The 26,793-nt window shown below is 40.1% G+C and overlaps 1 protein-coding gene across 2 annotated transcripts in view; it reads left to right on the top strand.

Moving 5' to 3' along the window:
• The first annotated feature begins 8,936 nt into the window (after positions 1–8,936).
• Positions 8,937–26,793, top strand: part of SESTD1 (SEC14 and spectrin domain containing 1) — a 142,567-nt gene continuing 124,710 nt past the window's right edge. The window contains exon 1 of one of the 2 annotated variants that reach the window (XM_025460350.3): positions 8,937–9,087. The gene's annotated coding sequence lies outside the window, so the exon portion shown is untranslated. The remainder of the gene's footprint in view (positions 9,088–26,793) is intronic. The other variant, XM_025460349.3, reaches the window with a different exon arrangement.

The following is a 26,793-nucleotide window of genomic DNA, read 5'->3' as shown; positions in this document are numbered from 1 at the left end:
GAATTTGGCAATCAAGTACTTTTGCCTCTTCAGCTTTGAATAAAATAATTATAGATCTAAAATTTTTAGACTTATAATGCAAGTAATAAGTAAAAATGTTCTGATCAAGCAAAATTGTGTTTTCCTACCATAATCATGAATAAACTGAAGGATTTTTCTAGGCTAGGGTTTTGTTTTGCCTTTTTAAAGATTTTATTTATTTATTCATGAGAGACAGAGGCAGAGACCTAGGCAGAAGGAGAAGCAGGCTCCCCACGGGGAACCCCAAGTGGCACTCAATCCCAGGCTCCCGGGATCACAATCTGAGCCAAAGATGCTCAACCACTGAGCCACCCAGGTTACCTTAGGCTAGGGTTTTAAAGAAGCATCAACAAACCAGAAAAAGGGTACTTGAGTATAGGTTTTTAACATAAAATGAGGAGGCTAGAAGTAATTTTTTTACATTACAATTTTAATATATTTTTAAAGATTTTATTTTATTTATTTATGAAGACACAGAGAGAGAGGCAGAGTCACAGGCAGAGGGAGAAGTAGGCTCCCCTTGGGGAGCCCAGTGCAAGAGTCGATCCCAGGACCCTGGTATTATGACCTGAGCCAACAGTAGACACTCAACCCCTGAGCCACCCAGGCATCCCTTCCAATTCTAATATTTGAGTAGGTAATAAAAAATTTCATAAAAATCTTCTTTCTAGTGTGAGGTTTAGAGAAGCACACATTTTGCAGGTGAATAACTACAGTTTCAGCTGGCCTAGTACTCCTGTCTCCCCCTTACCTGGGAATGCCCCTGTCTCCTTAGTAGGAGACTTCCTCCCATGAAAGGAGCTGCCAGGTATGATACCCAGCCTTCTACCCCACAGACCAAACTTGTTCTACTGTTCACAGTGTTTGAACATTCATTTCACCAAAAATATTGGCCACTCCTGATATTTTTCTACATGAAGTATCTGTCAGCTGGAAGATGTACACCCAGTACTACTTGGGACTCTTCTCCACCTAGCCTAAAACAGACTGGGGATTTGCTGCTGGACAGATTGAAGGCAAGTCACAGAGAAACAGGTTTCACAGAAGAGGCTGAGGAAGATGCTGACTTTGCTTGGGTCTCTGCTCTGGTCTCTGAGGTTTCCACGTTGCCAAGTGAACTGGGGAGACCCCCTGGGGTCCTGAGGCCTCCACCCAGCCCGTCCCAAAGAAACAGCTGAAGGTTCTTGGTCTTGTCATGAGAAAGAATTCAAGGACAGACACACAACACAGCAGACAAGTGACACAGATGGGAAAATATATTAAAGCAAAAGTGCACTTTGTAGATGTGAGAGCTGCAGGCCCTGGGGGTCGGGATTCTATCTCTTACTGAAGGTTGTTAATTAGTGGATGGAATATTCATTACTTGGGGCTGGGGTTTCTCTGGAAGCAAGATTTCCATTCCTTTTCTTCCTTATTGGTCAGGGGTTCCTGTCAGGGCACCCACCAACTTGGGCCTGTCTGGTTTGGTCTGGCTTCTTGTGGAGTGCTGCCAGGGTAGGTCTGACTTTCCCGACAGCTGGCCAAGACTTCCTCAGTGCTGCCTCCAGGTATCCTGTTCGAACCTAATTAACTGCCTACTTGGACACTCACAAATGCAATTCTTCCTTTAGTGCACTTGAACTACCTCACTATTATTCCAGACAATCCACAGTATTGTTCCAGAAAAATCCATGACGACTTCATCTCAATCCAGTTAAAAATGGCTTTGATACTTGGAAACAAAGGGTTCTGACTCAGGAACACCTTATTTGAGAATATAACAGAGTGGCATTTAATGGTACTTATTGGAAGAAAATTTATTGGAGAGAACTATAAAAATTGGCATAGTCAATTTACTTTGTTCTATTATGTAATGTATTGTGTGTTGCCAGAAGCATCTAAAACAATTTACCTGAGCAATTTGTTTTTAACTCTGTCTCCTTTTGCTAATCGCTATTACAAAATTTATATTAATTAAGAGGGACAGTAAATTGCTGAAATTAGAACCTTTCCTTAGCCTGAAACTTTATTTCATTTTCTGTTATTTCTAATAGTTTTAAAGCACTACTGATGTTTAAGAGATAAACTTGTGCTATGTCTAAACTATGCACCACATCTATTTACACAGACAGATGATCCTGCAAATATTCAAATGCTTTCAGTTTATACCAACTACTCTAGGTCAGGAGGCCTAAATTATAGTTTTTGATGTTTTGTTAATGAACTCTAGAGTCAGGTATGTTGTTTAACTTCTCTAAGTCATAGGAAAATGAAGGTGTTGGAATAGGTGGGGGTCTCTTCCAGCTTTAAAACTTTATGGCTCAGGCAGCCCGGGTGGTTCAGTGGTTTAGCGCCGCCTTCAGCCCAGGGCATGATCCTGGAGACCCAGGATTGAGTCTCACGTCAGGTTCCCTGCATGGAGCCTGCTTTTCCCTCTACCTGTGTCTCTGCCCCTCTCTCCCTCTCTGTGTGTCTCTCATGAATAAATAAATAAAAATCTTAAAAAAAAAAAAAAAACTTTATGACTCAACAACTAGAAAAAGAAGTCAGTTTTGTTAGGAAAGGCATTTGCTGATTTTACAAAAAAGTCAAATGCTACTTTTCACTCTTTGGCCTGTTTACCAAACACATTTTGCGAAAGTGTAACTGGGGAAAAAGAAAAACCTACCTGACACAAGGGAATGCAAACTATGTTGGCTTTTGAAGAAGTTCTGTTGTATAAAGGACCCCAAACACATTGACCTAGATAATGAACTAACAGGTGGTCAAAAACAACAACAGCAACCACCTTTAAAAATGTTATTTATATAACTTTAGGACCATGAAAGTATATTAAAAACAAAACCAAAACCAGGTCTTTTTAACTTCCTTAATGAAAGAGAAATTCTGAGCTTTAAATTATGTCAAATGTAAAAACTGATAAATTGAATACTCAGTATTTTTGAAATAAAATTATTAGATATTTTTCTTAAAAATTCAATAATATATTAAATATACATTCCTAAAACAAATGTTATACACCTTCAGATTTTAAAATACAATATTTTGGCAATTTTTCAAATGCTGATATTGAAATGTTAAAGAAATACCCCCAGATTTCCATTTTTGTTCTGCCCCTAAAGGTAAGAGTTGCAGCATGAAGCATAGTAACCCAGTGCTACGGTTCCAGCACCACCATCTCTTAGCTTTGTGACTGTGGTAATATGTTGGGCAATTTTGGATTACAAGATACAGAAACCCAAACAGGTGCCCTCAGGGAATAGGTTTGGGATTTGGTTCTTGTTCTTTTGGTTTTGTAAAGAACACATATGCAAATTAGAATAACTGCAATCTCATCCATGGATATCAGCTTTCCCAGGAATACCAGAAAAGCTGAACAAGGAAGCTTCCTAGGAGAAAAGGGACGCACACTGCTTTGGGTTTTCTGGAAGAGAATTTGAAGTGTTCAGAACCCAAGGCATTGGTTGGTAGACATTTCTTTTGAGCATGGGTTCCCATTCTGCTAAACATCCCAATCATGTGGGAAGTGTTTTATTTATTTATTTTTTAAGATTTTATTTACTTATTTGAGACAGAGAGAGAGAGAGAGAGAGAGAGAGAGAGAGCACCAGCGAGCAGGACCCCGGTGGGGTGGATTCTTTTTAACAACAAAGTGATCAGGACACTGCCCCATATGGACTAGACCAAAGACTTTGCTGATGGTGTCTCCCTCTCTCTATCACTATCCATATTTTTTTAAAAAATAGATTCTACACCACATGTGGGGCTCGAATTAACATCCAGGGATCAAGAGTCACATGCTCTATGGACTAAGCCAGCCAGGCAACCCACACAATCTGTATATTTTTGTTTTGTTTTTGGGCTTTTTTTGTGTTGTTTTGTTTTAGATTTTGTTTTTGTTTTTGTTTTTAGTTTTCACACAATCTGTATTTTTACAAATTAGTTTTAGAGGTAGAATTTAGTGATTCATCTGTCGCTTATAACATCAGTGCTCATTGCATGAAGTGCCCTCCCTTAATGCCCATCACCCAATTATCCCTTCCCCCTACCCACCTCCCCTCTAGCCACCCTCAGTTTTTTAAAATACTCCCCAGGGGCACCTGGGTGGTTCAGTCAGTTAAGCATCTACCTTCAGCTCAGGTCATGATCTCCTGAGTCCTGGGATGGAATCCTACGTAGGGGTCCCTGCTAAGCAGTGAGACAGTTTGCCCCTCTCCCCCTCTCTCTCTGTCCCTGCTCGTGCCCTTTCTCTTCTTGCTCTCTCTCAAATAAATAAAATCTCAAAAAAAAAAAAAAATCTTCCACAAGGATTTTGAATGCCTTGCTCTATGCATTGCCTGATTTTGCTATTCTTTCATTGTCTGCTTCGTGATCAGCCCACTACCAGTTGGTTCCCTCAGCTTCACCTATATATGTCTTCTTTACCACAGGGTCAGTGCTTCATCTCCTTTAAGCTTTAGCTCAAATACTACAGTCTCAGTGAAGCCTTTCCTATTCCCATGATTAAGAGTGATACCCTACCCTTTACATGTCCTAGTCCCCTTTCCTGTTTTATCCAACACTTATCACTTTCTAATATACTCTTTGATTTATTTATTGTGTGTATTGCCTGTCCCATCCACCAGATTGCAAGATCTAAGAGGCAGAATTTTTATATAATTTGTCCATACTGTATACCTGGCATCTAGACTGGAGACGTTTAATAAATATTTGTTGGATACATGAGTTGAATGTGTAGTGAATAGATGTTTTCTGTTTATTTTATTTCTTAAAGATTTTATTTATTTATTCATGAGAGACCCACACAGAGAGGCAGAAACACAGGCAAAGGGAGAAGCAGGCTCCCTGTGGGGAGCCGGAGGCGGGACTCGATCCCAGGACCCCGGATCACTCCCTGAGCTGAAGGCAGACACTCAACCACTGAGCCACCCAGGTGCCCTAATGTTTTGTGTTTAGTCATTGGCTGACATTGCTCTGGCAGGACCCTACTCACCAGTGGGCACCCTCTGTGTCTCCTTTTGGATTTAGTTGGTCTGATTGGACCAGCTTTTTTGGGTTGATTTTTTTTTCTCCTCTAGGTCATTTTTGAATGGGTGTGCCCCAGCTGTTTATGGGTCAGGAGTAATCAGCAGTGATTCAGGGATTACACAGGCAACTGGTCTGCCTGCGGCCTCCCCGCCAGCAGGGGCTGTGGGTGGGGCACTTTCTCCAAGAAGCCAATTTTGGTGCAGACTGACTGTTCAGCAAATTACCTAAGCCTGCTGAGCTTTGGTGGGATGAGGCCTTGGTCTGCCTTTCCTCAGTGAATTCTTTAGAAGTTCCAGTGAATAATGTGTGGGAAATACACACACATAAAAGGTGTTTGTGAAGCAGGAGAGCTAGGTTCTTGTCTCACAGAGTTGAAGAAGGAAACACATGGACACAGGAGAATGAGTAAAGCAATAGAAGTTTATTAAGCAAGGAAACAGAAAAAGCTCTCAAGAGTGAGAGGAGTCCTGATAGTGTTGCCAATGTAGGCCCCACCGACAGTCTTTTATTTAGAACTGGCCAAGAAACCTGTGGCCTTATCATTCTAGTGTTGTCTTGGCTTGAGTAAGGACTACTGATAACGTCTTTAATGGCTTGCTTCTTTTTAGGGTCTGGTTATTCTTTGTTGGTCACAGGTGACTGTCATAAAAAAAGATCCCCTCACCTCCAGCAAGGTGGTCTGGTTTGTTCTCTTATCTCTGGTTTCCTTACACCTTAGCATTTGGGGGATTTCCGTGAGCCCGATCACCTAGCCCCGCCTGTCCCTTACTCATTTTCAACTTTCATTTATTATAAAAATAAAAGAAGATGAGTATGAAAAGTTATTTTAGATGACACTTAAATGTGGCTTTTAATGAAAAACCTGAGGGAAATTGTAGGGGAGAAATTAGGAATTTGGGAATTTGTGGCTTAAGAGTGTCTTTGGGATTTTTTTTGTCCCCTTCACTGAATATATTTTTTTTAATGTTATTCTCCTTTCGCTAATTTCTATTTTGGCAGGGGCTCCTTGTACATAACTTCCAAAGTGATATTTAAGGGGAGCACAGGCAAAGATCTGCATTCGGTCTTCAAAAACAAAATGCACAAATACAGGGTGAAGGAGAAATGCTTTTATAGTTATATATGTGTTAAAGACTTCTAAGAGATTTGGGGATGTTTTTGTTTTTAGTTGGCAAAAACATGATATTTATGAACAGTGTGCTATAATAGAAGAATGTTATTGTGGTATCAAACTGGATTTTGAAATATCCATAAAACTGTAGACAATTGTACTTTACTGGTACTCTCTTCATACCTGGATTATTGGACTCAAATGTACCAAATGCCACATTTTAAGAGGCAGTAGGGTATGTTTAGATGAGAATGCGTGGAGGAGATGCCGGGAGCATGAGAGGGAAGCATAGTTTGGGAAGTCGTGTGCTAGGGTTGCTGGCTTCAAACATTTAAAAGGCTATGTACGGAATGGTAATGGGACTGTTCTGTACTCAGTACAAGGTACTAGATTCAGATTCACTGGGCACTTTAATACACATTGTATTCATATTTATGTTTTCCCCTTTTACTGCTGAACAAACTCATCCTTGGAGTTGTTTTGTGCTAGTCCAAGTTCATTCGGTTAGGAAGTTATATAACTGGGTTTACACCACTTTGGAACTTAAATCCAGTAGTATTTCCTACCAATACTCATAGCTACCTACAAATTTATAAGGAGACACATTTCAGCTCAATGTAAAGACTAGAAATACTGTTCAAAGATGAATCCTGTTGTGAAGTAGTGAGTAGTTCCCTATCACTTGGAGTTCAAGCATATGCTGGACAGCTACTTTGCAAGGATTTGGTCATCCCTCAATTTATACATACACTATTTAAGAAGGATATGCTTACCTTAATAACAAAATGTTAAAAATTAAGGCTAATCATAGAGCCAAAGGAATGTTATAAGAGAGGCCTAGTGAGTTTAAGTGATTGAACTATGTTCATTAATTTAGTAGTTATTGGAAAAAATGGTGCCCGAACTTCATTCTCTGGATTTATAACCTAATGTTTATTTTTTGTTTTTTGTTTTTGTTTTTTTCTGTTACAGCAGCTATCCCTTATCTATTAACTAGGTAATACAGTGTGGAACTAGAGGGTATGGAAAGAGGAAGGGCAGAGATGTTTGGGAATTGTTGTAGTGGATTGTTTGGCATGCTCTTGCTTTATTAAAATAAGCAAAGAACGTGAGTGCGATAGTAGGAGAGGGTTTTAAATGATAAGTAGAGAATGCCACCTAGTAAAGGAAGAACAGAATACTGTGGAAGGTTAAGAAAGGCAGGGACTGGATTGCACTGTATTTCTCTCCTGATGAGAAGATGCTCAGCATCTATTTGCTGGAATGAATGACGTCAAACTGCAACAAATATTTAAAGGGAAACTTCCTGGTGCTGAGCACTGTGCTGTGTCTGGGAACCAAAAAATGAATGAGACAAAAATATATATCCTTTCAAGGAACTCAGGCTAGTGACAAAAGACCCCCCAAGCAAAGCAATGGGAAAAAAGAAAAAAAGTAGTAAGGATAGTCATAGGGAAGAGAGAAAAGATTCCATGAAGTCATAAAGGGAAGAGTATTTAATCCAGTGCAAGTGCATAGGGTGAGCATGTGGGTGTGGAGAAAAGAGGGGGATGTCAGGAAAGATTCCAAGGAGCAAATGATGCATTTATCATCTTAAAGGATAGTAGGAATCCTGGTTAAATGAGGGGTGGATTTCAGACGGGTGGGATAATGGAGGGAGATACTGAGACACAGTCTGTTGCATTTGTGTGTGAAATGTGATGGGAGTCAGAGCTGGCGCTGAAGAGGTCTGGGGATCAGGTCATAAGTGGCCTTGTATACCATGGTGATTAGCTTGGACCTCGTCGTCCAGGTGGACAGCCCCGGGAGAATTTTAAAGAGGGATGCTCTGTGGTTTTGGAGCCTTCTCGGACAGTCCCCTCGGACAGAAGCAGACGTGCAATCAGAGACGTGCAATCAGGGTGTGGGGTAAAGAGGTTGATGTAGTGGAAACAGATCAGAAATCACAGAATTAAGAGGAAGACTTCATCCACCGGATTTCAAATCAGAGCACTTTACCGGGGGGAGAGATTTGGTTCTAGTTGCTGGAACGACAAGATTTTATCAATGGAATTAGGTGCTCAAGTGAGCGATAGGGAAGGCCTGGGATTGGGACCCTGTGGCCGCCCCGAGCTTGTGTGCCTTAGCCCATGACTCCCTGGAACTGAGTTCAGGAAACGAAGATGATTTGCGCAATAAAATCACAAGAACGAGGACTCCGAGGTCGGTACTTTTGGTAGAAAAATAACTAGGGATGCTGAAGATGCGGAAGCGGCCAGGATCAGAATGTCCACGTGCGAATACACTGTGGGGCTGCCCAGTGGAGAGATCCCCGAAGGGAAACCAACTGCCCTCATCCATCCCATTCCCTACCCACCCCCGCCCCCGCCCCCGCCCCCCAGAGGCCTTCATTTCTCAGACTCGGGTGGGGGTGGGGGTGGGGGTGGGGGGAGGTGTCAGAATCTTGAAACTCTTGGAGGCCACGCATTGTAACCCACGTATTTGAGGCTGAGGACAGATCAGACCCACGGCTGGCAAGCCGCCCAGTAGCCGAGCGTCGTTCGGGACCCGGGGGCAGCGCTCCCCGGGTCTCCCGCGGCGACGCGCGGTTCGCGGGTCCCCGGAGTGGGGCGGGGGATGCGCTCGCCGCCGGCGCCTCGCCCCGCCCCCAGCAGGCCCCGCCCCCAGCAGGCCCCGCCCCTCGCGCCGAGGCCCCGCCCCCTCCCCCTCCCCGCCGGGCGGGGTCGCCGCGCAGCCGCCGCTGGAGCGCGCGCGGGGTCGGGCCGCGGGTGCGGGGAGGTCGCCGGGCCGCCGCCTGACGCTCCGCGGGGCCGGGCCGCGCTCCGCCGCCGCCCCGCCCCCGGCCCGCCTTCCTCCCGCCTCGCCGTCCGCCTCGGTCGGCGCCTCGCTCGCGTCCCCGCGTCCTCCCCGCCGCGCCCGGAGGCGGCGGCCGTCCGCAGCGCCAGCCGGTGAGTGTGGCGGCCGCGCGGCCCAGGCGGCCCGGGCGGGAGGAGCGCGCAGGCCCGGGGCCGGGGGGCGGCGGCGGGGCGGGGGCGGGGGGCGCTTGCTCCCGGGCGTGCGGCGCGCGGCTGAGGGAGGGGCGCCCCGCCGCCGCCCCCGCCGCCTCAGACAAAGCGCCGGAGGTGGGAGCCCCGCGGGCGGCCTCGGTCCCCGCGCCGCCGCCCCCCCGCCAGCGCCCTTCCTTGTTCGTTTCTGGGTGAAGGGGACCCGCCGGGTGCAACAGGTCAGGGCGTCCGTCCCGGTTTCGCGGCGGGTCTCGCCCTCCGGGCCCGGGCCCCCGCCGGCGGCCGCCGCCTTTGTGTGGCCGCCTCCCCGGGGCCTGCGGGCTGCGCCTCCCTCAGGCCTGCGGAGGGGTCACCGAGGGCGGGAGGACGGGGGCCCGGGGCGTCGGGCAGGCTGCCGCGGGGAGACGCCGCAGCCCGGCGGGCTCGCGGGGGCGCGGCCGGGCCTCGACGCCGCTCTGACGAGCCGAGGGTGTCCTCGGTGCTTTGACATCTTTGTCCCCTAGGCCGACCTCACCCCAGAAGTTGGAAGCGCCGTTGAGGGGACCGGCGCGGAGCCGCTGTGGGACGGGTCAGCCTCTTGCGTGCAGAGTCTGTCCGTGCCAGGTGTGCCCACCACACGGCCTGGGCCTGGCGTACCTAGGTTGGCAAACTCCCGAATTAAAAATGCCCCTCAGGAAAAAATAAAATAAGAAAAATAAAATTGCCTCTCAGAATGTCCCCATTTGGGAAAATATTTATCACTTCTTTTCTTGCACATGTTGTCCGTGCCAGGTGTGCCCACGACACGTCCTGGCGTAGGTTGGCAAACTCCCAAATGAAAACTGCCACTCAGGGAAAAAAAAAAAATTGCCACTCAGAATATCTCCATTTAGGAAAATATTTATCACCTCTTTTTTCTGCACATTTTGTCCGTGCCAGGTATGCCCACGACATGTCCTGGCGTAGGTTGGCAAACTCCCAAATGAAAACTGCCACTCAGGAAAAAAAAAATAAATAAATAAAACTGCCACACAGAATATCCCCGTTTTGGAAAATATTTATCCATAATGGTTTTCTTTGGCATGATTTCGGGCTTCTTAGGTGTGAAGAACTGTTTCCTCCCCCCACAAGGAAGAATACGCAATAAAGAACAATTTATTTGTTCTTTATTTGTTCTTTATTCACGTACCTTGATCATGCTGTTACCTCGCTGGTTTCATTGCTATTGCTATTTTAGTATAACAATACTAAATGGAAGGAAAATACCTTACTTTTGCTTCGAGCAATAAAATGCTTCTTTGTTCTAGAACCAGGAAGCTTTTATACATCATACTTTCTGTGGACAAAAGTTGGTGACTGTCTTTATCCCGTGACTCAATACATGAAAAGATTCCCAAATGGGTTTAGAAAGTATGACACGACTCTATAGATGGTTTTTCTGTCCCCAGCTCCAGGAAATCATTTTGCCATTTATTTATTCAAGCAGTCTAGACTAAATTTAATCTGAAAATTTGGGCCTTGCTGTATACATTCCCCAACATTAGGGAATGAATCAATCACGTTTAAAGAGTTTGCTAAGCATTTTAACCCCTGAGAATAATAATAGGAAAGAGTAGTTGGTGGACATTAGGAGCTGGTGATGGATTTAGCAGAGTGACAGCAGATCGGAACAGGGAAGGTGGAAGAGATCGCAGAGTTCCGTGTGCTTGGATTTTAGTTGATCGATGGGCACGGGCATATCTAAAAAAGTAAATGTCCACTAATTAAAAAAGCAGAAAAGATTGTTACCTTCTGACCATTTTTCTTTTTTCTTTTTTTTACATTTTTTTTTCAGGGTACTCTATAAAGACTTCTTGAAGCTCTTTCTACTCCCTAAAAACAAACTTGCAACTCATAGGGACTTTTCTTTTGAAGAAATAAAATTATACAAATTAATCTGATCCGTAGAAAGTTTCTCTAACATGATTAGTAGTTTTACTTTACCAAAACTGCCATTCACCTGTGTAACATCTAACTTCAAAGAGCTTTCATAGCTGTTAAGAGCTACAGGAACAGCCTCTTGAGAAAAGTAGCTTATTGACTAATGAAAAGGAGCAGACACTTAAATTTCCATTACAGTTTTTCTTTTGTTGAGCTGTAACTCATATACCGTAGAATTCATTCTTATTATACGCATACAATTCAGTGGTTTTAGTATGTTTCCAAAGTAGTGCAAACGTCATCACCAGTTAAAGAATAATTTTATCATGCCGTAAAGAAACCCCCATACCCATTAACTGTCACTCTTTCTCCTCCCCCCCCCCCCCCCCCCCCACACACACACACGTCGCAACGATTGGTCTCTTTTCTCTCTAGAGATTTGCCTGTTCTGGACATTTCATATAAACAGAGTCATATAAATACGTGGCCATTTGTGTCTTTTACTTAGCATAGTAGTTTTAGGATTCATCCATATTAATGTATGTATCACTACTTCATTCCTTTTTATGGCTGAATAATCTTTTTTGTATGGATATGGCACATTTTGATTATCCTTTCATCAGTTGATGGACATTTGGGTTCGTTCCACTTTCTGGCTATTATGAGTAATGCTGCTATGAACACTCATTTACAAGTTTTCATGTGGATATGTTTTCAGTTTTCTTGGGTGTATATTTAGATGTGATATTGCTGGATCATATGATGACTCTGTTTAACTTCTTGAGGAATTATCAAACTATTTTCCATAGCTGCTGTAGCATTTGACCTTTCCATTAGCAAAGTATGAGGCTTCCATTTTCTCCAGTACTTGTTAATACTGTCTTTTTGATGATAGCCATCCTAGTGAGTATGAAGTGGTATCTTATTGTGGTTTGCATTTACATTTCCCCCAACGGCTAATGATATTGAATATCTTTCACGTTCTTAATGGTCTTTTCTTTAGGAAAATGTGTAATTTATAATAGTTTCTAACTTTATGTTTTCACATGTATTTTCTGATTTTATCTTTGGAATAGTTCTATAAGATAGGTTTATCCCTGTTTTATTGCTGGGAAGCGTAGGTCCAAAGAGGTTAAATAATTTGCCTGTTTTTTAATCTTACAGAGTTAGTAGGAACGTTTGGAGGTAAACTCAGGTCTTTAACTCTGCTTTCTGCATTCTCTCCACCCCAACAGTCATACAGAAGTTAAATTGTGTTTGCAAATTTGCTTGGCTAATCATTGACAAAATGGGGGAAAATAAAAAGCAAACCAAACAACAAAAAGCAGGTGGTCATACTGCTTCATATTTACCAGATTTTGTTATTCTTTTTGAAATAATTCTTAGTTTTCTCCTATTTTAATAAGGTAGATATGATTTCCGTATTTCCTATAGGGGAGCAGTCAGAAGGATTAAACCTAGTAACATTAGCTTCTTGGTGGCTAATCATTAGCATAGCTAATCCTAGAACCCACTCCTCACTGAGACATTGTGTTGTATATTACCCTGCAGCTTCCAGATTTTCTATTTTCCCACTAATTTATTCCCTTTATCTTATGATAATTGAATAATTTCAGATTTTCATAAATAGTAAAATTCTGGATTAAACTGTATTTATTTTTTTTTAAGAATTTATTTGAGAGAGAGAGAGAAAGCATGAGAGACGGCGCGAGTACAAGCAGGGGAAGAGACAGAAGGAGAAGTAGACTCCTGTTGAGCAGGGAGCCTGAGCACTCCGGATTCCATCCCAGGAGTCTGGGATTCATGACCTGAGCTCAAGGCAGATGCTTAACCAACTGAGCCACTTAGGCGCCCTTAACTTTTATTTTTGAGCAGGGCAGTTTGCCAGTTTCATTTTGAAGAGTAGGAGTACTAAGGTCCATATTTCAGTTTTTATGTGGCACTCTGTATCAGACATAGGTGTGCAAAATTATCAGCTCCTTAGAGGGTAGGTAGAGGCTGCATGTTAATTCATCTTTGCATTCCATTGTCCAACGTAGCTATGTCCAGCACTGTGACTACAAATGAATTTTTTTAACAACCCTACCCCCCTGAAAAAAGACCAGTAAAAAATTATCTGGCACTCCTTTATAGAATAAGGGTAGTGCAGATTCTGGAAAAAGAAAATATTTCTTACCTCTGACACATGACTTAAAAAAAATAATAAATGATAAAAATTAGTCCTTGATTTAAAATTCAACACCATATCTTATGGAAGGAAGTAACTGTTGTTCCATCCTGGATTTAAAAAATCAGGCCCTAGATGGGGCCCCTGGATGGCACAGTCAGTTAAGTGTCCAACTCCTGGTTTCGGCTCCAGTCATGATCCTCAGGGTCCTGAGATCGAGCCCTGCGTTGGGTTCCGTGCTCTGGTGCTTAAGACTCTCTCCCTATCCCTCTCCATCTCCCTTTGTGAGAGTATGCTCTTTCTCTCCCGTTCTGTCTCTCAAGTAAATAAGTTAATCTTTGAAAAGAGGCTCTCCGGACATCTGGCTGTCTCAGTAGAGCATGTGACTCTTGATCTCGGGGTGGTGCATTCAAGCCCCATTTGGGGGTAGAGTTTATTTATTTATTTTTTAAAAAGGGTTCTAAGTAGCTGGTGGCTCGCACAAGTACTTACTAAAACTCAGTGCCAGTATGTAGGAGCTGCACCCTGAATGTTTGTTAATGTCCAATGAGTGAATAAAGGAATTAGTTTTCATTGTAACAAGTAGAGGAGGATACATTGAGTATTTAGGCTGTGCTTTTCATTTGTATATTTTAATGCAAACATGATACATGTTCATTATAAGAATTCAAATAATACGTGGGTATATTCAATAAAAGCTGAAAATCTCCCTTTACTTCTTGTCCTTTCCCCTCACCCCCAAGATCATTCCTGTCCCAGGTAACCATTTTTAACAGTTTAGGGTTTACATTTCCACCTGTATCTTTGATTTATGTGTACGTATGTATAAATATGCACTTATATATCCATCTATATCCATCTATACTTACATATACTCACAATGGTTTTTCTTTTACAAATGGGGTTACACTACATATTTCTTTAGTTTTTAACTTAAAATATGTTAAGGTTTTTGCATTTATGGTCACAAATGATACATACAATATTACTATTGCCTCATTTTGGTGTTCAGGATTAAGCCAATGTAGAAGTGTGAATTGGGAACCTCTCCTTTTCCCCCCACTCTGTGTTCTAGGGTAGTATAAAAATGTCTGCCTTGTAAGCATTTAAATTTATTAGATATTCCCTGATAACCTTGGGGGAGGGAAGAGATCTGAGTCAACCTTTTAAGTTTTTCCTGTTTTTATTCTGTCAAGTTTTGCTTCTTATTTTCTATTACATTTTTGGTGAAAGAATCCTTCCACATACATACTTCCCTTCCCCCAGGTCTGATGAGTAAGTTGAGAAAAGCAAATGATTAGTTGGATTAATGGGTGCAGGAGTATATGTACTTTTCTCTTAGAGTGATCCAGAGTAAAGCCCTACGCTTATTAGTTGCATTACTTTAAACAAGTCACTTATCCTCTTCAAACTTTTGTTTTCTTATCTGTGAAATGGTAATAATCCTACCTCATAGGAGTCTTGGAAGTATTAAATGAGATATGAGCTCATATGTGGAAAGCCTCAGTAGCTGTATCTAATAAAAATTTACAGATCTATAATATTAAACTGTAACATGCTATACAAATGTGAATTTGTCACTGTAGTTATCATAAATAGTTTTAGCCAGTCAAGAACATATTTAAGGAGAAGGAATGGTGGAGCCAGGGATGGTTTCCACTAATTAGAAGGATCTAGGGGCACTGGGTGGCTCAGTTGGTTAAGCCTCTGACTCTTGGTTTCTGCCCAGGTCATGATCAGGGTCCTGGGAACAAGCCTTACAAAGGGTGGGCAGACTCAGCAGGGAGTCTGCTTGAGATTCTCTCCCTCGCCACCCCCTCCCCTGGGCCATAAATAAGTATTTCAAAAAAGAAGGATCTATAAAAATTTCAAGGCCATTTAGAATTTGATTTTGATAGACAGTAATTTCTAAATACTTACATGGTTTTGAGGCAGGTTAGTAGGAAAAAGTAGTGATGTGAATACACCTGGATTAATCCTAACTTATCACTAGCCTTGTGACTTTGGACAAGTTAATTTCTCTCAGTAAAATGGGATAAATATACTGACTTTATAGGGTGGGCATTAGGAAAGAGATTAGTATAGTGTTCATCTAATAGGTGTTCATATGGTTGTTTTTCTTTTATGACCGTCTGTGATAAACATGAGGTGTTGGGTTCTGCTATTTTTAATGCTGCTTGGTGTACTGGAACGAACATTAAGCCCTTAGAGTTTTAGCCTGTTTCACAATTAATAGCCATTGGCCTTGGACAAGTCTGCTCAGCTTCTGTTTCCTTATCTATTAAAACAAAAAACAAAACAAAACAAAAAAAACAGGAAAACTAACAGTTGTTGAGCATGTATTTTGTATGCATTTAATAGGCAGTTTACAAATCTTAACCTCATTTAATCATCTGAATAATTCTGTCAGAGATGATCATTTCCCATCTTAACAAATGAAACAAAGGTTCAGGAATTGGATTTTCTGACATCCATTTGGAGACACCCCCCCCGCCCCCCACGCCTGTCCGTGTTCTTTAACTTGTTACAGCTATCCTCTCTTGGGGATGATAGGGTGTGCCCCTTTGTACAGGGAATTCCAAATGAAGAGCATAGTGCTATAACTGAAATACTAAATGTATTAAAAAACTCAACCAATGTAAGATGAGACTACTTATTTATTAATGATTTCCATTAATAAAATACAAATACAGATGGTTAATGTATCCTAATGCCTATACTTGAGAGTAGTAATTTAAGTTTTTTAATACTTATGTTGTTCATAATCGTTTTACCTAAATAATTCATTAGGCTTCATTGCATTTCCAATTTGACCAGGTAAGGGAGAGGGGGTAGGTAATGGTCATACAGGGAAATATAAGCCTGTTTCATAGTGGGTATGTATGGAAGAGCTGGGAAATACAGTTCTCTGGCAGTTTGACATTTACAGAAACTACAGATTCTTAGAAGTAGAGAAAATCTGCATTATAATTCATTGTATACTTCCAGACTTGCAGAGTCATTTAAAAAATGAACCTGCCTTTGTCAGCTGGTTTATAAAGAGCTATTGATTATGTTCTTGAAAGGTACTAATATTGTATTTCCTTTGATAAGGGTTGCCAAAGCTTTTGCTGTGAGTTTCATTTATTTGATCAGAGTCAGTGATATTGATTGGGCTTTTTTTTGCAAGCTGAGTGGTAGGGAGGGATATGCAAAAAAAAAAAAAAAAAAAAAAAATGCTGTTGGGACATCACAAATTAAATTGTGCCTAAATAATAGTCTAGAAGGTCCAGAAATTCTGTCTATTGAAGCTTCAGTTTTCATTTTTATTCTGTTTGGTAGGAGTGGGAATTCCTATGTTTAGGTTAGAGAATTTTTATCAGAGTAGGTTTGAATTGTGCTATGTGCTATTCTCACTGATATTGAATGCTGCTTTTTGGCAGAATACAGAGTGTCATGAGCTCTATGTAAGTATTAGAAAATATGGTTCTTGTCTTCAGAAAGTTTATTTTTAGGAGACACTGAAGGAAGAAATCAAGTAAAAGGACAGAGCAAGTTTGTAAAGCTTGTGCTTGCTCTTTGTAAAATCAATTTTGCCATGTTGGGTTATGGTAAGATACTGTAGGCATCTCCTGTGGGTACTATCACAAACATCTCAACTCTTTGAAAACTGGTAACTGTGTATTTTATATATATTGTTCATTCTATAGTATTCTCTTTGTTTTATAAAAATTACTCTATGGTCTCTAGTACATAGAATAGTTCGTCTTCTGAGTACTTTTCTGTTTATCTCCTGGACCGTGGACTGGGTTTTCCTTTTTGTGATGGCTCCTAGAAAGCCAAAGCCAGGGTTGTGGCCCACTCCAGAGCAGCATATCAAGGCAAACAGATAAATATAGCAGAGACCAGATGTGGCAAATAGGTTTTATTCATGGGCCAGCTTTGATTGACAGTGGCTTTGTAGAACACTGCATCAAGAAGTAGTTGGAGGCAGCGTGCAGATTTAGTGGGAAAGACCACTGTGATCATTGAGCGTGTTGTTATGGGTATAGGAGTGGTGATGGCACAGATGCCTGTATTTGCCATTCCTTTTATAGGAAAAAACAGGATGCTGAGTAGCACAATAGGTAGGTGGCTTTTTAAGTTTAGAGCTACATTTTGCTGGTAGAGATGCAGATTTGAGGAAAAATTTGGTGAATTGTTGAGGTTGGCAGTCATATTGGTTCATCTAGAATAAAATGTAGTGCATTAAGGAAAAATTAGATTGATGGGAAAAAGTGAGGAAGGGAATGTGATAGCCTTAACAGATAGATGGAGGAGATTAGATTTTTTTAATCTTCTTAAAAGTCTAATTAATTCCTTGTGTTATTTCCAGTGGTTTTGCATTAGTTCAGGTCTTTGTCAACCTTTTCATTTTAAAAGTTAATTATTTTTTCATAACATTCATATATTTCAAAGTTAAAAAGAGAACAAAGGACGCATTAAAAAGTCTTCTTTTTATTCCTGTTCCTCAACTCCTCAAGTTCTGTTCTCCACAAAATTAACCAGTGTTATCACTGGTTACGTATCTTCAGAAATATTTTATGTATACATATGTGCTTTCCCATCCATTTTACACAAATAATATTTATATATACATAACTGCTTTTTTTCATACTATGTACAATATTCTGCACCTTACATTTACTTTTACATTTTTCACTTCTTAGGGACTTTTTTCATACCAATATACAGAGAATTTTATTCTTTTTGAAAAATAAACCTTCTGGGGTGCCTGTATGGTGCAATCAGTTAGGCCTCTGAATCTTGGTTTTAGCTCAGGTTGTGATCTCAGGGGTGTTTGAGCCCTGTTGGGGTTGAGGCTCAGCTCTGAGTCTGCTGAGGACTCTTGCTCCCTCTCCCTCTGCTCCTCCTCCTGCCCTCCCAGCCCCTCCAGCTCTCTCTCACGCTCTCTCTCTAATAAATAAATCTTAAAAAAAAAAAACAAAAAACAAACCTATTTCTTTGGAATAATCTTAGGTTTACAGGAAAGTTGCACAGAATAGCACAAAGAGTTCCAATATATATCACCGAGTTTCAGTTTCCTCAAATGTTATTATCTTACTGTGGTACATTTGTCAAAACCAAGAAACCTAACATCAGTACGTTATTGTTAACTAAATTGTGGGCTTTATTTGGATATCACCAGTTTTTCCATTAGCGTCCTTTTTCTGTTCCAGGATCTCACCCAGAATATCACACTGCATTTAGTTATCTTGTCTCCTTAGTCTCCCTCTGATAGTGTCTCAGTCCCTTTTTTTTTTTTTTTTTTTTTGACCGTTTTGAGGAGTACTGGTCAGATAATCTATAGAATGTCTCTTAACTTGGGTTTCTCTGGTGTTTTCCTCATGATTAAAATGGAGCTGTGGATTTCTGGAAATAATACACAAAGTTGAGTTGGCTTTCTTATCAGGTCATGTGAAGGAGTACTTGATATTTCCATGACATCACTGGTGACGTTAACCTAGATCACTTGGTTAAGGTAGTGTTTGCCGGTTTTCTTCAATGTAACGTTACTATTTTTCCCTTCCTGTACTTTTTTTTTTTTTTGAAGTGAGGCATTGAATTCAGTCTACTTTCAAAGTAGGAGGGGGAATTGTTGAACTATTTTCCTATCGATCTATATTTAGATGGTTTCATATATCAGTTAAGACAACAGGCTCTGGAGCTCATAGTCCTGGGTTTAAATTTTTGCTCTACATTAGCTGTGTCATTTTGGGCTACTTTTACTTGGCTTCTCAGTTTTTTCATCTGTAAAATGGGGGTGCACCTATGTTATAAGATATTTGGGAGGATTAAATGAGAAAATATGTAAAGTGCTTAAAACAACAGCTGATGTTCTGAGTCCCAGGTAAGTGTTTACTGTGATTCACTTTTTTTGTCCTTACAATAATAGTGCAATGAATAATCTTGTATATGTTATTTCATACACAATGGTGGGGCAGGTGGGTATACCATAAAGTAAATGCCTATAAATGGTTACTTGCCTTTGTAATTTATGTGGATTTGCCCTCCATTAGATAACTGTGGATTTGCCCTCCATTAGAGGCTGTTGCATTTTGCATATCCATCAAAGATATTTAAGGACATCTGTGTTTCTGTACCCATGTTACCAAATTATTTGATCTTCACCAATTGATTGGTGCCTACTTTTATTATGAATTAATTTGAGCATCTTTTTTTTATTGAGCCATTGAAGAGTTTAGATTTTGATGCTGCTTATTGTGAAGTAACTTGGAATTCATCAGCTGGGAAGTGATAAAAAATGTTGTTGGGGGAAATAATTATAACTAGGTAAGGAATAGTTTGGATCTGGGAAAGACTAGAACTGTATAGTACTATGGTTGCAAGATGGACAGTCTGAGAAGTGGGTCACTAATTTGCTGGCCTCTCTTGTGTCATAGAATGGTGTCTTGGTAATTGTGTGTGCAAGTTTTTAAGATTTTATTTGTTTATTTGAGAGAGCAGAGAGTCGGCGAGTGAGTATGAGTGGGGCTGAGGAGGGGCAGAGTGGGAGGGAGAAGCAGACTCCCTGCTCAGCAGGAAGTCTGATGTGGGGCTCCATCCCAGGACTCTGAGATCATGACCTGAGCTGAAGGCAGTTGCTTAACTGACTGAGCCACCCAGGCACCCCGGTAACTGTTTTTTAAAAAGTTTTAAGAAGAGTCACATTTGCAGCCAGCTGTAAGGAAGCTGCAGGGGTATAGGTTAGAAGGAAAGGTTGCAACTTGACACCTTTTTTATGATATTCATATTTTTATGTTGCATAATAGTAGGCAGAAATTAAAATATATTGTAGTCAGTTGTGGATGTATCTGTAATTAATCTTAATGTATCTGTAGAGATTTTTCTTTACTGTTGTGTTCTGCAATATGTATGATCATTGCCAGTTGGTAGTTTTTTCCTGATATATTGTGTACTGTTAAGTGGTTATAGTTTAAATACCGCCCCTCTCCAACCCTTCCCACCCCCAACTCTGGTGTAAAAAACAAAAGTCCTAAATCTTACTTTATATCACCTGAATGGGGGCGGTAGTGAGATTGATGGCCCTTTGCTCTTTTCCTTAGTTGAGTTTCATGTTTGGGGGTTCATGAGTTTAATCTAGACTCTCATGAACTACACACACCCTTTCCCCCAGACAGTTCCCCCTTACATACTGGAGGCTCCAAGAAGCCTGAAGCCTGAGAGAGAACAGGTTGTGAGGGATTGGAGGGGAGAAGGAGATATAAAATAACCGTCATTCTGAAGGAAAGAAAGGGATATCGAAGCAGGAGAAGGAAGTAGAATGATGAAATCTGGGTCCTTAGAATTTGAGTTTCTTGGCTTCTGAATAAGTAAGGTTAAAGGGGTGGAGGGCTCACTTAAAAGTAGCCCTTAATTCACTTAACCTATGAACTCACTTGATCCAGTTCCCCTAGGCATGGAGCAGTAATTCTAAAGGACTCAGCAGAATAAAAAACAGCTCCTACTCCTTCAGTTAAACCAAATCAACTAAAAGGCGAACATGTCTCTAGGTGCTCTAAACTACAAAACAAGTCCGTTGAAAGACTGAGCTCAGTCCTCTCTAAGTCCTTTTCTGTTTTGATAGAGTGAGCTGGAAAACAGCTGCCTCCTGGGGGCCAGAAGCTTGAAGGATGCCCGTGTGTGTGCCTGTGTGTGTGTGTGTGTGTGTGTGTGTGTTAGGGGGAGCACGGAGGGGGGAGGGTAGATGGCTGAGAAGGCAGGAGAAAGGGAAGCTTAGAGGCAGCTGAGAAGACAAATGTGGATTTTTACAATTTCACCAGGTCTTGGATTGTCTTTACTCAGACAAATAAAAGCTCTATTCCAAATATTTCCTCTCTGCAGGACAGGCAGCTGACCAGAAAGACATTTTGAGTTGTGCTGAGATGGAAGCTATTACTGCTGCTTTGTAATTTGGGCTTTGTATTGAATTTACTTTAAAAATACCTAAAACTCCAAGACCAGAAATGGAGATTGGATGCTTTAGGGCACCTGAATTAAACAGATGACAACACTTGGAATACAGTTATTTCTATTTTAAACATACAATTTCTGTTTAAATGATATTTGAATTAACCTGCTTTTGTAAATTGTGAGAATATTTAAGCCTATCAGTTATTTATATCTTAGTGTGAATCATTTAAGCAGATAATTACTGCTTTTATCCTTAATACTTGGCTGGGATAAGGTACTACAGAAATAAGAATGTTGATAGAAGAGGAGAGGTAATTTTATAATTTACGTCTTTTGTGCAGGATCATGCTGGACACTGTGGTTGTTAACTCTCCATGACATTCAAGAATTGAATGTAGCTTGGTGAAGGGAAGCACAGGTGTTGGGAGCCAAGATAAGTCTGGTTTAGCGCAGAGCCTGGCCCTCCTTAATCATTCCATGTATGATAACTAATATCTCCCTGTCCACAGCTATCTGATCATTGTTATTCTTCTAATTTATTTTTAGAGCACATTATTTAAATATCAGTGCAAACAGTTTCAGTGAAATTTCCTACCCATCTGTAGTAAGATACAAAGAATTTTGTTGTTGTTCCTGTTTTTTTTTTTTTTTTTTTTTTTTTGTAGCCGTTATCTACTTCCTTCCCACTTAGGCCCTTTTTCTTTAATACCTGCCCACTATTCATCTATTCTCCCTTACTATAATTTTGTCATTTCAAGAATACTATGTAAATGTAAATGGAATCCACAGTATGTAAACCTTTTGGGATTGACTTTTTTTCATTCTGTATAGTCCTGTGGATATTCATTTTTTTTTTTCCCTGTGGATATTCATTTAAGTTACTTTGTGTTTAGTTTGTTCCTTTTTAATTGCTGAGTAGTGTTTCACACTATGGACAGTGTATTTAAACATTCACCCACCGAAGGACATCTAGGTTGTTTTGAATTATTGGCTATTATGACTAAAGTTGCTGTAACCATTTTTGTATAGGTTTTTTTTTTAATATTTTATTTATTTATTTAGGATAGTCACACAGAGAGAGAGAGAGAGAGGCAGAGACATAGGCAGAGGGAGAAGCAGGCTCGATGCACCGGGAGCCCGACGTGGGATTCGATCCCGGGTCTCCAGGATCGCGCCCTGGGCCAAAGGCAGGCGCCAAACCGCTGCGCCACCCAGGGATCCCTTTGTATAGGTTTTTGTGTGGAGATGAGTTTATTTTCTGCAGTAAGTGAGCATTTACTGTGTTGTATCTGGTTTCATATTTACTTTTTGTTTTTAGAAATTGCCAAGCTATTTTCCACAGCGGCTGTACTGTTAATTCCCAGTGGCAGTGTATGGAAATTGTGAGCTGGATTTTGTTCCCTCCAAAATTGATATGTGGAAGTGCTAACCTTCAGGACCTTACGATGTGATTGTATTTGGAGATAGGGTCTTTAGAGAGGCAATTTATATTGAGCTGAGGGCTTTAGAGTTGGCCCTCATCCAATCTGAGTGATGTCCTTGTAAGAAGAAGAAATGTGGACACACATCCGTGAGGGATATGCATTCACAGAGGAAAGGCTGTGTCAGGATACAGTGAGATGGTGGCCATCTGCAAGCCAAAAAGAGAGGCCTTAGAAGAAACCAAACCTGCTGACATCTTGATCTTGGACTTCTAGCCTGTGGAACTGTGAGAAAATAAATTTCCGTTGTTTAAGCCACTCAGTCTGTGGTATTTTGTTACAGCAGTCTTCTTTTTTCCCTCATGTTCTGGGCAACATTTCTTTTTTGACTTTTTAATTTTAGCCATTCTGATAGGTGCATTGTGAGGTCTCACTGTTGGTGTAATTTGTATTTTCTTGGTAACTCAGTGATATTGAACACCTTTTCATGTGCTTATTTGTCATCTGTACATCTTCTTTGGTGAAACTCTATTCATGTTTTTTTGCCCATTTTCTGTTTGGATTTTTTTTAACTATTGTCAGTTTCAAATATTTTATATATTCTAGATACTAGTTCTTTGTCATATAGGCAGCTTGAAAATACTGTTTCCTACTCTGTAGCTTGTTTCTATCATTCTCTTAACATAGTCTTTCACAGAATAAAATGATGAAGTTCTTTTTTTTTTTTTTTAGTGGATTGTGCATTTGGTGTCAAGTCTAGCTTAGCTATATCCTGAAAATTGACTCCTAGTATTTTAGAAAACTTTTTGTGAAAATTTAGAATTTTCTATTTTACATTTAAGAATGTGATCCATTTTGAGCTAAAATTTGTGTTTCTCTTTTTATCCCCCATGTATATCCAGTTGCTCTAGTACCCTTTGTGGGAAAGGCAGTCTTCCTCCTTTGTTTTTTTTTTTATTTTTTTTATTTTTATTTTTTTAGTCTTCCTCCTTTGAATTGATTTTGTACCTTTGTCAAAAAATAGTTGTGCATATTTATAATTCTATTTCTGAGTTCTTTGTTCTGTTCCGTTGACCTATGTGTTTATCCTTCTGCCAGTATCACGGTCTTGATTACCATAGGTATATAGTAAGTCTTGACATATGGTAGACTGATTCCTCCTGTTTTATTCTTTTCCAAATTTATTTTAGCTATTCTAGCTCCTTTGCCTTTTTATATATATTTTAGAATAACCAGGACGCCTGGGTGGCTCAGCGGTTGAGTGTCTGCCTTCTGCTTAGGACGTGATCCTGGGATCCGGGATCGAGTCCTGTATTGGGCTCCCTCCATGGAGCCTGCTTCTCCCTCTGCCTGTGTCTCTGCCTCTCTCTCTTGTGAATGAATAAATAAATCTTTTATTTTATTTATTTATTTATTTTTAAAGATTTTATTTTACTTATGAGAGACCCAGAGAGAGAGAGAGAGAGAGAGAGAGAGAGAGAGAGAGAGGCAGACACAGGCAGAGGGAGAAGTAGTCTCCATGCAGGGAGCCTGACGTGCGTCTCCAGGATCACACCCTGGGCTGAAGGTGGCACTAAACTGCTGAGCCACCTGGGCTGACCTAAATAAATCTTTTAAAAAAAATTTTAGAATTACCTTCTCTATATCTCTGAAGGATCTCAATGAGAGGGACTTTACTAGGAGTTGCATGAAACCTGTGTATCAATTTGAGGAGAATTGATGTCTTTACTATATTACGTCTTCCAATTGATGAACATGGTATTTCTCTCTATGTTTTATAGATCTTCTTTGATTACTCTCATCAGCATTTTGTAGTTTTCAGTATGAAAGTATTGTATATGTTTTGTTAGATTAACCTAAACGTATTGTTATTTAGAGTGATTATAAGTGGTGTATTCTGGGCAGCCCGGGTGGCTCAGCAGTTTAGCACCGCCTTCAGTCCAGGGTGTGATCCTGGAGACCCGGGATCGGGTCCCACGTCGGGCTCCCTGCATGGAGCCTATTTCTCCTTCTGCCTGTTTCTCCTGCCTGTGTCTCTGCCTGTCTCTCATGAGTAAATAAATACATGAAATCTTTAAAAATAAATAAATAAATAAATAAATAAATAAATAAATAAATAAATAAATAATAAATAAATAAATGGTGTATTTTGTGTTCACAGTTTTATTGTTAGAATGTAGAAGTATAGTTGATATTTGTGTGATATCTTGTATCCTGCAATCTTGCTGAACTCATTTATTCTAAAAGTTTTTTGATAGATTCCTTAGGATATCCTACTCAGACAAATGGGTCATCTGCAAAGAGGGGGAAATCTCATTTCTTGTTTATTGATCTCTATGCCTTTTCTTTCCCTCCCCTGCCCTCCTTCCCCTTCCCCTGCTCTCCCTTCCCCCCACCTCACACAATGATTAGAATTAGAACTCCCACTACTGTCTTGAATAAGATTGGTGAGAGTGAACATATTTGCCTTGTTCCTTATCTTAGGGAAAAGCATTTAGTCTTTTATCATTAAGGATGACGTTAACTGCCCCCTTATTGCACAAGCTCTTTATCAATTTGAGAGTTTCCTCTCTGTTGATATTTTTCTATCATGAATGGGTGTTGAATTTTGTGAGTTGCATTTCTGCAACAACTGATAGGATTATGTGATTTTTCTTTTACCCTGGTACTATGGTGGATGGATTATATTGATTCTGAAATACTGAATCAACGTTACATGGAATAAACCCCACTTGGTTATTTTGTCATCTTTTCATATATTGTTGAATAATATTTATTATTTTGTTAGCAATTCTTATTTTTACTTTCTTGTCTTTATCTGATTTAGGTATCATTGTGCGATACTGTCTTCATAAAATGAATTGGAAGTTGTTCCCCTCTCTGTTTTCTGAAGTACTTGTTTAGAATTGTTATTAATACCCATATAAACACTTGGTAGACTTCTCCAGTGTAAACCATCTGTGCTCAGATTCTTTTGAGTTTTGTAAATTACTAATTTAACCTTGGTAATGTTTAAAGAGCTATTCATATGTTTAATGTTAGGTGATGTTTTTTGAGAGTGTGGCCCATTTCGTCTGAATTGTCAAAGTGGGTAGAGGTGTTGCTAGTATTTCCTTACCCTTTTGCTGTCTATAGCCTATAATGATATTCCTAGTTTATTCCTGACAATTGGTAATTTGTGTCTTCTTGCTCTTTTTTTTTTTTTTTCTTTACTCCTCTGTTCTCCTTGTTTTGGGTTTATTTTGCTCTTCTCTTGAATTGGGAGCTTAGATTATTGATTTGAGATTTTTCTTCTAATGTATACATTTAGTGTCATAAATTTCTTTAGTACTGCTTTAGTTCTGTTCCACATTTGATATACAGTTGACCCTTGAACAGCATGGATTTGTATGAGTCCACTTATATGTAGATTTTTTTCAGTAAATATATTGGAAAATTTATTGGAGATTTGTGACAGTGTGAAAAAAACTTGCAGACAACCTTTGTAGCCTAGAAACATAAAAAAAATTAAAGGGGTATGTAATAAATGCATAAAATAATTTGTTGATATTAGTCTGTTTTGTCATTTACTACCATAAAATCAACATAAATCTTCTATAAAAAGTTAAAATTCATCAAAACTTACACATACAAATGCTTCTAGACCATGCATAGCACCATTGGTGGCACCATTTGCAGTTGAGAGAAATGTAAACAAATGTAAAGATGCATTATTAAATCATAACTGCACTGTCGTATATACTGTAATGCTGTAATAATTTTGAAGCCACTTTCTCTTTCACATTATCTTAATTTCTAATGTCTAGTGTTAGTAATATGCATACCATCTAGTTTTGTATCCAGTAAGACAATATTGATGTAGGTTTGTCAGCACAAGCAATTCGTCTTGTAAAAACAGTGTAATCTTACAGTACTGTTGAATGCAATTCAATACTGTAAATGTATTTTCCTTAGGATTTTCTTAACATTTTCTTTTATCTAGGTTATTTTTATGGTATGAATACAACATATAGTACAACATTTATCAGTTTGACTTCATTTTATCTGTAAAGTTTTTGGTAAACAGTAGTCTGTTAGTAAAGTTTCTACAGAGTCCAAAGTTATCTGCAGATTTTTTACTGTGTAGGGGGTTGGTGCCCATAATCCTAACATTATTCAAGGGGCAATTGTACTGTATATTTATTTCATATTCTAGTCAGTTCAGTGTATTTTTATTATTCAGTGTATTTT

The sequence above is a fragment of the Canis lupus genome, chromosome 36, assembly GCF_003254725.2.
Source record: "Canis lupus dingo isolate Sandy chromosome 36, ASM325472v2, whole genome shotgun sequence".
NCBI lineage: Eukaryota > Metazoa > Chordata > Mammalia > Carnivora > Canidae > Canis > Canis lupus.
Note: the sequence above shows the minus strand (reverse complement) of the source record. Positions and strands in the feature narration are given on the sequence as shown.